The sequence below is a fragment of the Oncorhynchus keta genome, chromosome 11, assembly GCF_023373465.1.
Source record: "Oncorhynchus keta strain PuntledgeMale-10-30-2019 chromosome 11, Oket_V2, whole genome shotgun sequence".
In the NCBI taxonomy this organism is placed as follows: Eukaryota; Metazoa; Chordata; class Actinopteri; order Salmoniformes; family Salmonidae; genus Oncorhynchus; species Oncorhynchus keta.
Window position 1 is genome coordinate 576,446 of NC_068431.1, and position 11,192 is coordinate 587,637.

Consider the following 11,192-nt stretch of genomic DNA (forward strand, 5'->3'; position numbering starts at 1 on the left):
GCTCTGGATAAGAGCGTCTGCTAAATGACTTAAATGTAAATGTAATTATGCTACATTATGTTACATTATGTTACATTATGTTACATTATGCTACATTATGTTACATTATGCTACATTATGTTACATTATGCTACATTATGTTACATTATGTTACATTATGCTACATTATGTTACATTATGTTACATTATGCTACATTATGTTACATTATGTTACATTATGCTACATTATGCTACATTATGTTACATTATGCTACATTATGTTACATTATGTTACATTATGTTACATTATGGCATGGAACCGTCAATATAAACATGTCTATGGTAAGGAATGAGACATTTGAATTTCATTGCATTTTATAGAATAAAATTCTACTTCCTTTAATTACATTTACATGTTAGTCATTTAGCTCTTGTCCAGAACGACTTACAATGAGGGCATTCATCTTAAGATAGCTAAGTGAGACGACCACAGTACGTTTCCTCAAAGTATCAGCAAATTCAGAGCTTTTCCTTTGTTCTCGGGGTCTGTGGGATTATTTAAGATACTGTTTGAAGAGGGGATTTCAGATGTTTTCAGAAGATGGGCAGGAACTCTGCCATTCTCATTTCAACTGATTCCACTATTAGCCAGGACGAAGAAGAGCTTGGCCTGGGCTGCCCTCCTTTAGAGGTGGGAGGGCCAAGAGACCAAAGAAGAGCTTGGCCTGGGCTGCCATCCTTTAGAGGTGGGAGGGCCAAGAGACCAAAGAAGAGCTTGGCCTGGGCTGCCCTCCTTTAGAGGTGGGAGGGCCAAGAGACCAGAGAAGAGCTTGGCCTGGGCTACCCTCCTTTAGATGTGGGAGGACCAAGAGACCAGAGGAGTGCTTGGTTTGGGGTGTAGAGTTTGATCAGAGCCTGAAGGTAGGGAGGGGCAGTTCCTCTTGATGCTCCGTAGGTAACACCATGGTCTAGTAGTGGATGGGTTTGATCAGAGCCTGAAGGTAGGGAGGGGCAGTTCCGCTTGCTGTTCCATAGGGAAGCACCATGGTCTAGTAGTGGATGGGTTGGGGTGTAGGGTTAGAACAGAGCCTGAAGGTAGGGAGGGGCAGTACCTCTTGCTGCTCCGTAGGTAAGCACCATGGTCTAGTAGTGGATGTGAGTTGGGGTGTGGAGTTGAAGAGGAGCAGGGTGACATGGGAGGAGCAGGGAGGAGCAGGGTTCCATCTTGGGAAGGTTGGACTGGAAGCCAGTGGAGGTGAAGAGGAGCAGGGTCTACATGGGGAACTGTGAGCTTCAACTGGAAGCCAGTGGAGTGTGAAGAGGAGCAGGGTGGGAGAACTGGGAGGAAGCCAGTGGAGGTGAAGAGGAGCAGGGTGACATGGGAGAACTTGGGAAGGTTGGACTGGAAGCCAGTGGAGTGTGAAGAGGAGCAGGGTGACATGGGAGAACTTGGGAAGGTTGAACTGGAAGCCAGTGGAGTGTGAAGAGGAGCAGGGTGACATGGGAGAACTTGGGAAGGTTGGACTGGAAGCCAGTGGAGTGTGAAGAGGAGCAGGGTGACATGGGAGAACTTGGGAAGGTTGAACTGGAAGCCAGTGGAGTGTGAAGAGGAGCAGGGTGACATGGGAGAACTTGGGAAGGTTGGACTGGAAGCCAGTGGAGTGTGAAGAGGAGCAGGGTGACATGGGAGAACTTGGGAAGGTTGGACTGGAAGCCAGTGGAGTGTGAAGAGGAGCAGGGTGACATGGGAGAACTTGGGAAGGTTGGACTGGAAGCCAGTGGAGTGTGAAGAGGAGCAGGGTGACATGGGAGGAGCAGGGTGACATGGGAGGAGCAGGGTGACATGGGAGAACTTGGGAAGGTTGAAGACCAGGTGGGCTGCATCGTTGTAGACAACGTACCCCCATATATATATTTACTTTTATTTTTTTAAACTCTACCTCACCTCCACTAACTGGAGTAAACTAACAATCAAAAAATACATATACGCCCAGCCCTGAGAGGGTGGAGAGGAGGATCTGATAGAGCCTGAGACACCCAGCCCTGAGAGGGTGGAGAGGAGGATCTGATAGAGCCTGAGACACCCAGCCCTGAGAGGGTGGAGAGGAGGATCTGATAGAGCCTGAGACACCCAGCCCTGAGAGGGTGGAGAGGAGGATCTGATAGAGCCTGAGACACCCAGCCCTGAGAGGGTGGAGAGGAGGATCTGATAGAGCCTGAGACTCCCAGCCCTGAGAGGGTGGAGAGGAGGATCTGATAGAGTCTGAGACGCCCAGCCCTGAGAGGGTGGAGAGGAGGATCTGATAGAGCCTGAGACACCCAGCCCTGAGAGGGTGGAGAGGAGGATCTGATAGAGCCTGAGACGCCCAGCCCTGAGAGGTTGAGAGGAGGATCTGATAGAGCCTGAGACGCCCAGCCCTGAGAGGGTGGAGAGGAGGATCTGACAGAGACTGGGACGCCCAGCCCTGAGAGGGTGGAGAGGAGGATCTGATAGAGTCTGAGACACCCAGCCCTGAGAGGGTGGAGAGGAGGATCTGATAGAGCCTGAGACTCTCAGCCCTGAGAGGGTGGAGTGGAGGTTCTGATAGAGCCTGAGACACCCAGCCCTGAGAGGGGGGAGAGGAGGATCTGATAGAGCCTGAGACACCCAGCCCTGAGAGGGTGGAGAGGAGGATCTGATAGAGCCTGAGACACCCAGTCCTGAGAGGGTGAAGAGGAGGATCTGATAGAGCCTGAGACACCCTGCCCCTGAGAGGGTGGAGAGGAGGATCTGATAGAGACTGAGACACCCAGCCCTGAGAGGGTGGAGAGGAGGATCTGATAGAGCCTGAGACACCCTGCCCCTGAGAGGGTGGAGAGGAGGATCTGATAGAGCCTGAGACACCCAGTCCTGAGAGGGTGGAGAGGAGGATCTGATAGAGCCTGAGACACCCAGCCCTGAGAGGGTGGAGAGGAGGATCTGATAGAGCCTGAGACACCCTGCCCCTGAGAGGGTGGAGAGGAGGATCTGATAGAGACTGAGACACCCAGCCCTGAGAGGGTGGAGAGGAGGATCTGATAGAGCCTGAGACACCCTGCCCCTGAGAGGGTGGAGAGGAGGATCTGATAGAGCCTGAGACACCCAGTCCTGAGAGGGTGGAGAGGAGGATCTGATAGAGCCTGAGACACCCAGTCCTGAGAGGGTGGAGAGGAGGATCTGATAGAGCCTGAGACACCCAGTCCTGAGAGGGTGGAGAGGAGGATCTGATAGAGACTGAGACACCCAGCCCTGAGAGGGTGGAGAGGAGGATCTGACAAAGGCAGCGGATAGGATCTAGGAGGATGAGAACAGAGTCAGCTTGTGACAGAGAGGAGAGCAGAGATCTCGGTTCAGTGACTCGTCTTGAAGCCTGACTGATTAGGGTCAAGAAGATCGTTCTGAGAGAGGAACGAGAGAGGTTTCTTGAGGAGGGGAGCGACTCGGGACATCTTGAAGTCATAGGTGTTGAGAGTCGGTTTCTTGAGGAGGGGAGCGACTCGGGACATCTTGAAGTCAGAGGTGTTGAGAGTCGGTTTCTTGAGGAGGGGAGCGACTCGGGACATCTTGATGTCAGAGGTGTTGAGCGTCGGTGTCTTGAGGAGGGGAGCGACTCGGGACATCTTGAAGTCAGAGGTGTTGAGAGTCGGTTTCTTGAGGAGGGGAGCGACTCGGGACATCTTGAAGTCAGAGGTGTTGAGAGTCGGTTTCTTGAGGAGGGGAGCGACTAGGGACATCTTGAAGTCATAGGTGTTGAGAGTCGGTTTCTTGAGGAGGGGAGCGACTCGGGACATCTTGAAGTCAGAGGTGTTGAGAGTCGGTTTCTTGAGGAGGGGAGCGACTCGGGACATCTTGATGTCAGACGTGTTGAGAGTCGGTTTCTTGAGGAGGGGAGCGACTCGGGATATCTTGATGTCAGAGGGAATGCAGCCAGTGGTCAGGGAGGAGTTGATGAGGGAAGTGAGGAACAGGGAGGAGGGATGGAGAAGGGAGGAGGGGATGGAGGAGGGGATGGAGGAGGGAGGAGGGGATGGAGGAGGGGATGGAGAAGGGAGGAGGGGATGGAGGAGGGAGGAGAGGATGGAGGAGGGGATGGAGAAGGGAGGAGGGGATGGAGGAGGGAGGAGGGGATGGAGAAGGGGATGGAGAAGGGAGGAGGGGATGGAGGAGGGAGGAGGGGAAGGAGGAGGGGATGGAGGAGGGAGGAGGGGATGGAGGAGGGAGGAGGGGATGGAGAAGGGGATGGAGGAGGGAGAAGGGGATGGAGAAGGGGATGGAGGAGGGAGGAGGGGATGGAGGAGGGAGGAGGGGATGGAGGAGGGGATGGAGAAGGGAGGAGGGGATGGAGGAGGGAGGAGGGGATGGAGGGAGGAGGGGATGGAGGAGGGAGGAGGGGATGGAGGAGGGAGGAGGGGATGGAGGAGGGATGGAGGGGATGGAGGAGGGGATGGAGGAGGGAGGAGGGGATGGAGGAGGGGATGGAGGAGGGGATGGAGGGGATGGAGGAGGGAGGGAGGAGGGGATGGAGGAGGATGGAGGAGGGGATGGAGGAGGGGAGGGGATGGAGGAGGGATGGAGGAGGGAGGGGGGATGGAGGAGGGGATGGAGGAGGGGATGGAGATGGAGGGAGGAGGGGATGGAGGAGGGAGGAGGGGAGGAGGAGGGGATGGAGGAGGGGAGGAGGGGGATGGAGGAGGGGATGGAGGAGGGAGGAGGGGATGGAGGAGGGGATGGAGGGGATGGAGGAGGGGGATGGATGGAGGAGGGAGGAGGGGATGGAGGAGGGGATGGAGAAGGGATGGAGGGGATGGAGGAGGGAGGATGGAGGAGGGAGGAGGGGATGGAGGAGGGGATGGATGGAGGGGATGGAGAAGGGAGGAGGGGATGGAGGAGGGAGGAGGGGATGGAGGAGGGGATGGAGGAGGGGATGGAGGAGGGGATGGAGAAGGGAGGAGGGGATGGAGGAGGGAGGAGGGGATGGAGGAGGGGATGGAGGAGGGGATGGAGGAGGGATGGAGGAGGGGATGGAGGAGGGAGGAGGGGATGGAGGAGGGAGGAGGGGATGGAGGAGGGGATGGAGGAGGGAGGAGGGGGAGGAGGAGGAGGGGATGGAGGAGGGGATGGAGGAGGGGATGGAGGAGGGAGAGGGAGGGGATGGAGGTTACACTAGTTACAGGATGTCATCTAGAGAGGGGATGGAGTTCTGTGGGGGAGAAGGTAGAAAAGAGTTTCAGGGGATGGAGGAGGGGATGGAGAAGGGAGGACCCTCCACCCCCACTCATACTTGATGGCGTGGTAGAGGATCCTGGGGGATGAGGAGGGATCTTCTGAGGGGATGGAGGAGGGAGGAGGGGAACACTGGAGGACACCTGGAGGAGGGGATGGATCATCTATCGGAGGGAATAATGGTTAGGGGATGGAGGAGGGAGGTATTCATAGGGGGGTGGAGGAGGGGATGGAGGAGGGAGGAGGGGATGGAGGAGGGGTGGTGGAGAAGGGAGGAGGGGATGGAGGAGGGAGGTGGGGTGTGGAGTGTGGGAGGTGTGGGGATGGAGGAGGGAGGAGGGGATGGAGAAGGGAGGTTCTTCAGGGGATGGAGGAGGGAGGAGGGGATGGGGAGGAGGGGATGGAGGAGGGGATGGAGGAGGGGATGGAGGAGGGGATGGAGGAGGGATGGAGAAGGGAGGAGGGGATGGAGGAGGGAGGAGGGGATGGAGGAGGGGATGGAGGGAGAGAGGAGGGGATGGAGGAGGGGATGGAGAAGGGAGGAGGGGATGGAGGAGGGAGGGAGGGATGGAGGAGGGGATGGAGAAGGGAGGAGGGGCGAGGGAGGAGGGGATGGAGAAGGGAGGAGGGGATGGAGGGGGAGGGAGGAGGGGATGGAGGAGGGGATGGAGGGGAGGGGATGGAGGGAGAGGGGATGGAGAAGGGAGGAGGGGATGGAGGAGGGAGGAGGGGATGGAGGAGGGGAGGAGGAGGGAGATGGAGGAGGGATGGAGAAGGGAGGGGGGATGGAGGGAGGGGATGGAGGAGGGGATGGAGGAGGGGATGGAGGAGGGGATGGAGAAGGGAGGAGGGGATGGAGGAGGGAGGAGGGAGGGGGATAGAGGAGGGGATGGAGGAGGGAGGAGGGGATGGAGGGGGAGGGAGGAGGGGATGGAGGAGGGATGGAGGGGGGATGGAGAAGGGAGGAGGGGATGGAGAAGGGAGGAGGGGATGGAGGAGGGAGGAGGGGATGGAGGAGGGGATGGAGGAGGGAGGAGGGGATGGAGGGGGAGGGGAGGGGATGGAGGAGGGGATGGAGGAGGGGATGGAGGAGGGAGGAGGGGATGGAGGAGGGGATGGAGGAGGGGGATGGAGGAGGGAGGAGGGGATGGAGGAGGGAGGAGGGGATGGAGTCCAGTGTGCAGGTTGTTGGGTGTTCAGACCTCACTAGTTACACTAGTTACAGGATGTCATCTAGAGGGGAGAAAGAGGTCAAGGAGTAGGGTAGTTCTGTGGGGGGAGAAGGTAGAAAAGAGTTTCAAATTCAATTTAAATACTGCTTCCTGTGGGACGTGTCCAACCACCCCCACCACACACACACACACACACACCAACTCCTACACAGTGTGTGTTTACCTTGGAGTGAGCGATGGACAACGTATCCACCCAGACCCTCCACCCCCCCCACTCATACTTGATGGCGTGGTAGAGCAGGATCCTGAAGATGTTATAGACCATCTCCATCATCTTCTGTTCCTCTGGGCTCTTGGGGTTGATGTAACCCAGACTGAACATCCAGTCCTGCCACACCGAACACTGTAACAGACACCTGGAGATAGACAATATATCATCTATCGTATTCATACTGTGATCAATAATGTTGTTAGGGTTGACATAACCCAGACTGACAACCTAGAGATGGACAAGTTAACATCTCAAGTATTCATAGGGTGGGTGTGTGTGGTGTGTGTGTGTGGTGTGTGTGTGTGTCTGTGTGTGTGGTGTGTGTGTGGTGTGTGTGTGTGTGTGTGTGTGTGTGTGTGTGTGTGTGTGTGTGTGTGTGTGTGTGTGTGTGTGTGTGTGTGTGTGTGTGTGTGTGTGTGTGTCCTCACCGTCTGTTCTCTCGGCTGCTGCTGAACAGTTTGATCATGTCAGACAGGAACAGTTTCTTGACCTCCATCAGTTCAGGACTACAGTTCTTCAACAAGGTCGCTACCACCTTCAAAATCACTGAAAGAGAGGGAGGGGGAGGGGAGAGGGGAGGAGAGGAGAGGAGAGGAGAGGAGGGAGAGAGGAGAGGAGGGAGAGGAGACGGGGAAGGAGAGAGAGTAGGGAGGGGGAGAGAGAGAGAGAGGAGGGGAGGAAGAGGAGAGAATGGAGGAGGGGGAGAGGAGGGAGAGAGGAGAGGGAGGAGGGAGAGAGAGAGGAGAAGAGGGAGAGGAGGGAGATAGAGAGGACAGGAGGGAGGGGCGAGGGAGAGGAGAAAAGAGAGAGGAGACGAGGGAGGGGAGAGAGAGGAGAGGAGGGGGGAGAGGAGGGAGAGAGAGAGAGGAGAGGAGGAGAGGAGAAGAGGGAGGGGGAGGGAGACCTAGAGGAGAAGAGAGAGGGGGAGGGAGAGGAGACCTCGTATGGGCGACCTAGAGAGGGGAGGAGGGAGAGGGAGGGAGGAGGAGGGAGATGAGAGGAGGGAGAGGAGACCTCGTGGGAGGGGGGAGAGAGAGGAGAGGAGGGAGAGGAGGGAGGAGGAGGGAGATGAGAGGAGATGAGGGAGGGGGAGGGAGAGGAGGGAGAGGAGACGAGGGATGGGTTACGAGAGAGGAGAGGAGGGAGGGGGGAGAGAGAGGAGAGGAGGGAGGGGGGAGAGAGAGGAGAGGAGGGAGAGGAGGGAGGAGGAGGGAGTTGAGAGGAGACGATAGAGTGGGGTGGAGAGGAGGGAGGAGAGGAGATGAGGGAGGAGAGGAGAAGAGGGAGGAGGTGGGGAGAGGAGGGAGAGTAGGGAGGAGAGGGTAGATAGGGGAGGGAGAGGTGAGAGGAGACAAGGAAGGAGGGGGAGAGAGGAGAAAAGACAAGGGAGGAAGGGGAGAGAGAGGAGGCAGGAGGGAGAGGAGACAGGGTAGGAGGGAGAGAGAGGAGAGGGAGGAAGATGAGAGAAGGGAGGAGGGGGAGAGGAGGGAGAGAGAGGAGAGGAGGGGGGAGAAGGAGAAGAGGGAGAAGTTGACTAGACTAAACTAGTTGATGATGAAGAACATGGATCAGTAGAGTAGACTAGACTAGTTGATGATGAAGAACATGGATTAGTAGACTAGACTAGCTGATGATGAAGAACATGGATCAGTAGACGAGACTAGTTGATGATGAAGAACATGGATCAGTAGACTAGACTAGTTGATGATGAAGAACATGGATCAGTAGACTAGACTAGTTGATGATGAAGAACATGGATCAGTAGACTAGACTAGTTGATGATGAAGAACATGGATCAGTAGACTAGAATAGCTGATGATGAAGAACATGGATCAGACTAGACTAGTTGATGATGAAGAACATGGATTAGTAGACTAGACTAGTTGATGATGAAGAACATGGATCAGTAGACTAGACTAGCTGATGATGAAGAACATGGATCAGACTAGACAAGACTAGTTGATGATGATGATGATGATGATGATGATGATGATGAAGAACATGGATCAGACTAGACAAGACTAGTTGATGATGATGATGATGATGAAGAACATGGATCAGACTAGACAAGACTAGTTGATGATGATGATGATGATGATGAAACAGACAGACAGACAGACAGACAGACAGACAGACAGACAGACAGACAGACAGACAGACAGACAGACAGACAGACAGACAGACAGACAGACAGACAGACAGACAGACAGACAGACGTATAGTGGGAGAGAAGGGTGTAGAGTAGAGTGGACTTACTGGGGTTCTGTATCTTGACGGTGGAGTCAGGTTCTGGGTGGGGCTTGTGGACTACCTGGGTACACACCTGTTCTGTCAGAATCTACAGTGGCGGAGAGTGACAGGTGTCAATCAAACATGACATGTGTCAATCAAACTTCACCAGAACAAGACACATCGTTTTCAGATACTACAGGAAAAGTTTATATAGAGGTGAATGAGAAGTTACTGTGATGACATACATTGCAGTGTGAGTCAGTGAGTGAGTGTGTTACCTACCTTGTATAGTGTGTTACCTACCTTGTATAGTGTGTTACCTACCTCGTGTAGTGTGTTACCTACCTCGTGTAGTGTGTTACCTACCTCGTATAGTGTGTTACCTACCTCGTGTAGTGTTACCTACCTTGTATAGTGTGTTACCTACCTTGTATAGTGTGTTACCTACCTCGTGTAGTGTGTTACCTACCTCGTGTAGTGTGTTACCTACCTCGTGTAGTGTGTTACCTACCTCGTATAGTGTGTTACCTACCTCGTAGTGTGTTACCTACCTCGTGTAGTGTGTTACCTACCTTGTGTAGTGTGTTACCTACCTCGTGTAGTGTGTTACCTACCTCGTAGAGCGTGTTACCTACCTCGTAGAGTGTGTTACCTACCTCGTAGAGTGATCCCTACCTCATATAGTGTGTTACCTACCTCGTATATTGTGTTACCTACCTCGTGTAGTGTGTTACCTACCTCGTACAGTGATCCCTACCTCGTAGTGTGTTACCTACCTCGTATAGTGTGTTACCTACCTTGTGTAGTGTGTTACCTACCTCGTACAGTGATCCCTACCTCGTATAGTGTGTTACCTACCTCGTATAGTGTGTTACCTACCTCGTGTAGTGTGTTACCTACCTTGTAGAGTGATCCCTACCTCGTAGTGTGTGTTAGAATGTACCCGACCTCGTAGAGCGTGTTACCTACCTCGTAAAGTGTGTTACCTACCTCGTAGAGCGTGTTACCTACCTCGTAAAGTGTGTTACCTACCTCGTAGAGTGTGTTACCTACCTCGTAGAGTGTGTTACCTACCTCGTAAAGTGTGTTACCTACCTCGTAGAGTGTGTTACCTACCTCGTAGAGTGTGTTACCTACCTCGTAGAGTGTTTACCTACCTCGTAGAGTGTGTTACCTACCTCGTAGAGTGTGTTACCTACCTCGTAAAGTGTGTTACCTACCTCGTAGAGTGTGTTACCTACCTCGTAGAGTGTGTTACCTACCTCGTAGAGTGTGTTACCTACCTCGTATAGCGTGTTGTAGGTTGTGACGCTGACGGTGTTGGTGTGGATCATCAGCCTCTCTCCCAGCAGGGTGAACAGGCTGTGTGTGTGCATGATCTCCACTTTCCTCCTGCGCACACACACACACACGCACACGCGCACACACACACGCACACACACACACGCACACGCGCACACACACGCACGCACGCACACACACGCACGCACGCACACACACACACGCACACGCGCACACACACACACACCTACCTCGCGCACCTACACGCACGCACGCACACACACACACACACTGACGCACACGCGCATCACACACACCAGCACGCTGTGCGCACACACACACACCGCACACACACACGCACGCACACGCGCACACACACACACACGCACACGCACACGCGCACACACACACGCACGCACACGCGCACACACACACACACGCACACGCGCACACACACGCACGCACACGCGCACACACACACAAAACAAATGTCACAGTGAGTAACAAATAATAGCGAAATGATGAACTCATCAGATCCTCAACACACACACACCTCCCGACTGTCAGTCACCATGGCCACCGGGGGATGAAGGGCGCGATAAATGAGAACAACCAACTGGCCCAGCCAACAGCACGTCACCATGACAACTACCGTACACTCCAAAACACCAGATCATCCAGCAGAGATCTCCTCTCCTCACCTCACCTCTCCTCTCCTCTCCTCTCCTCTCCTCTCCTCTCCCTCCCCTCCTCTCCCCTCCCCTCTCCCATCCCCTACCCTCCCCTCTCCCATCCCCTCCCCTCCCCTCCCCTCCCCTCTCCCATCCCCTCTCCCATCCCCTCCCCATCCCCTCCCCTCCCATCCCCTCCCCCTCCCATCCCCTCTCCCCTCCCCTCCTCCCCTCTCCCATCCCCTACCCTCCCCTCCTCATTCAGACTGTGACAGCATATCAGTTGGATTGGATGAATTAATGAATGGAATGTGGATGACTCTCAACTGACACTTGAGCCACTA

General features: G+C 54.7%; 1 pseudogene; it reads right to left on the bottom strand.

Annotated features, from left to right (window-relative positions):
- Nucleotides 1–11,192, bottom strand: part of LOC118378693 (neurobeachin-like) — a 257,394-nt pseudogene that overhangs the window by 104,581 nt on the left and 141,621 nt on the right.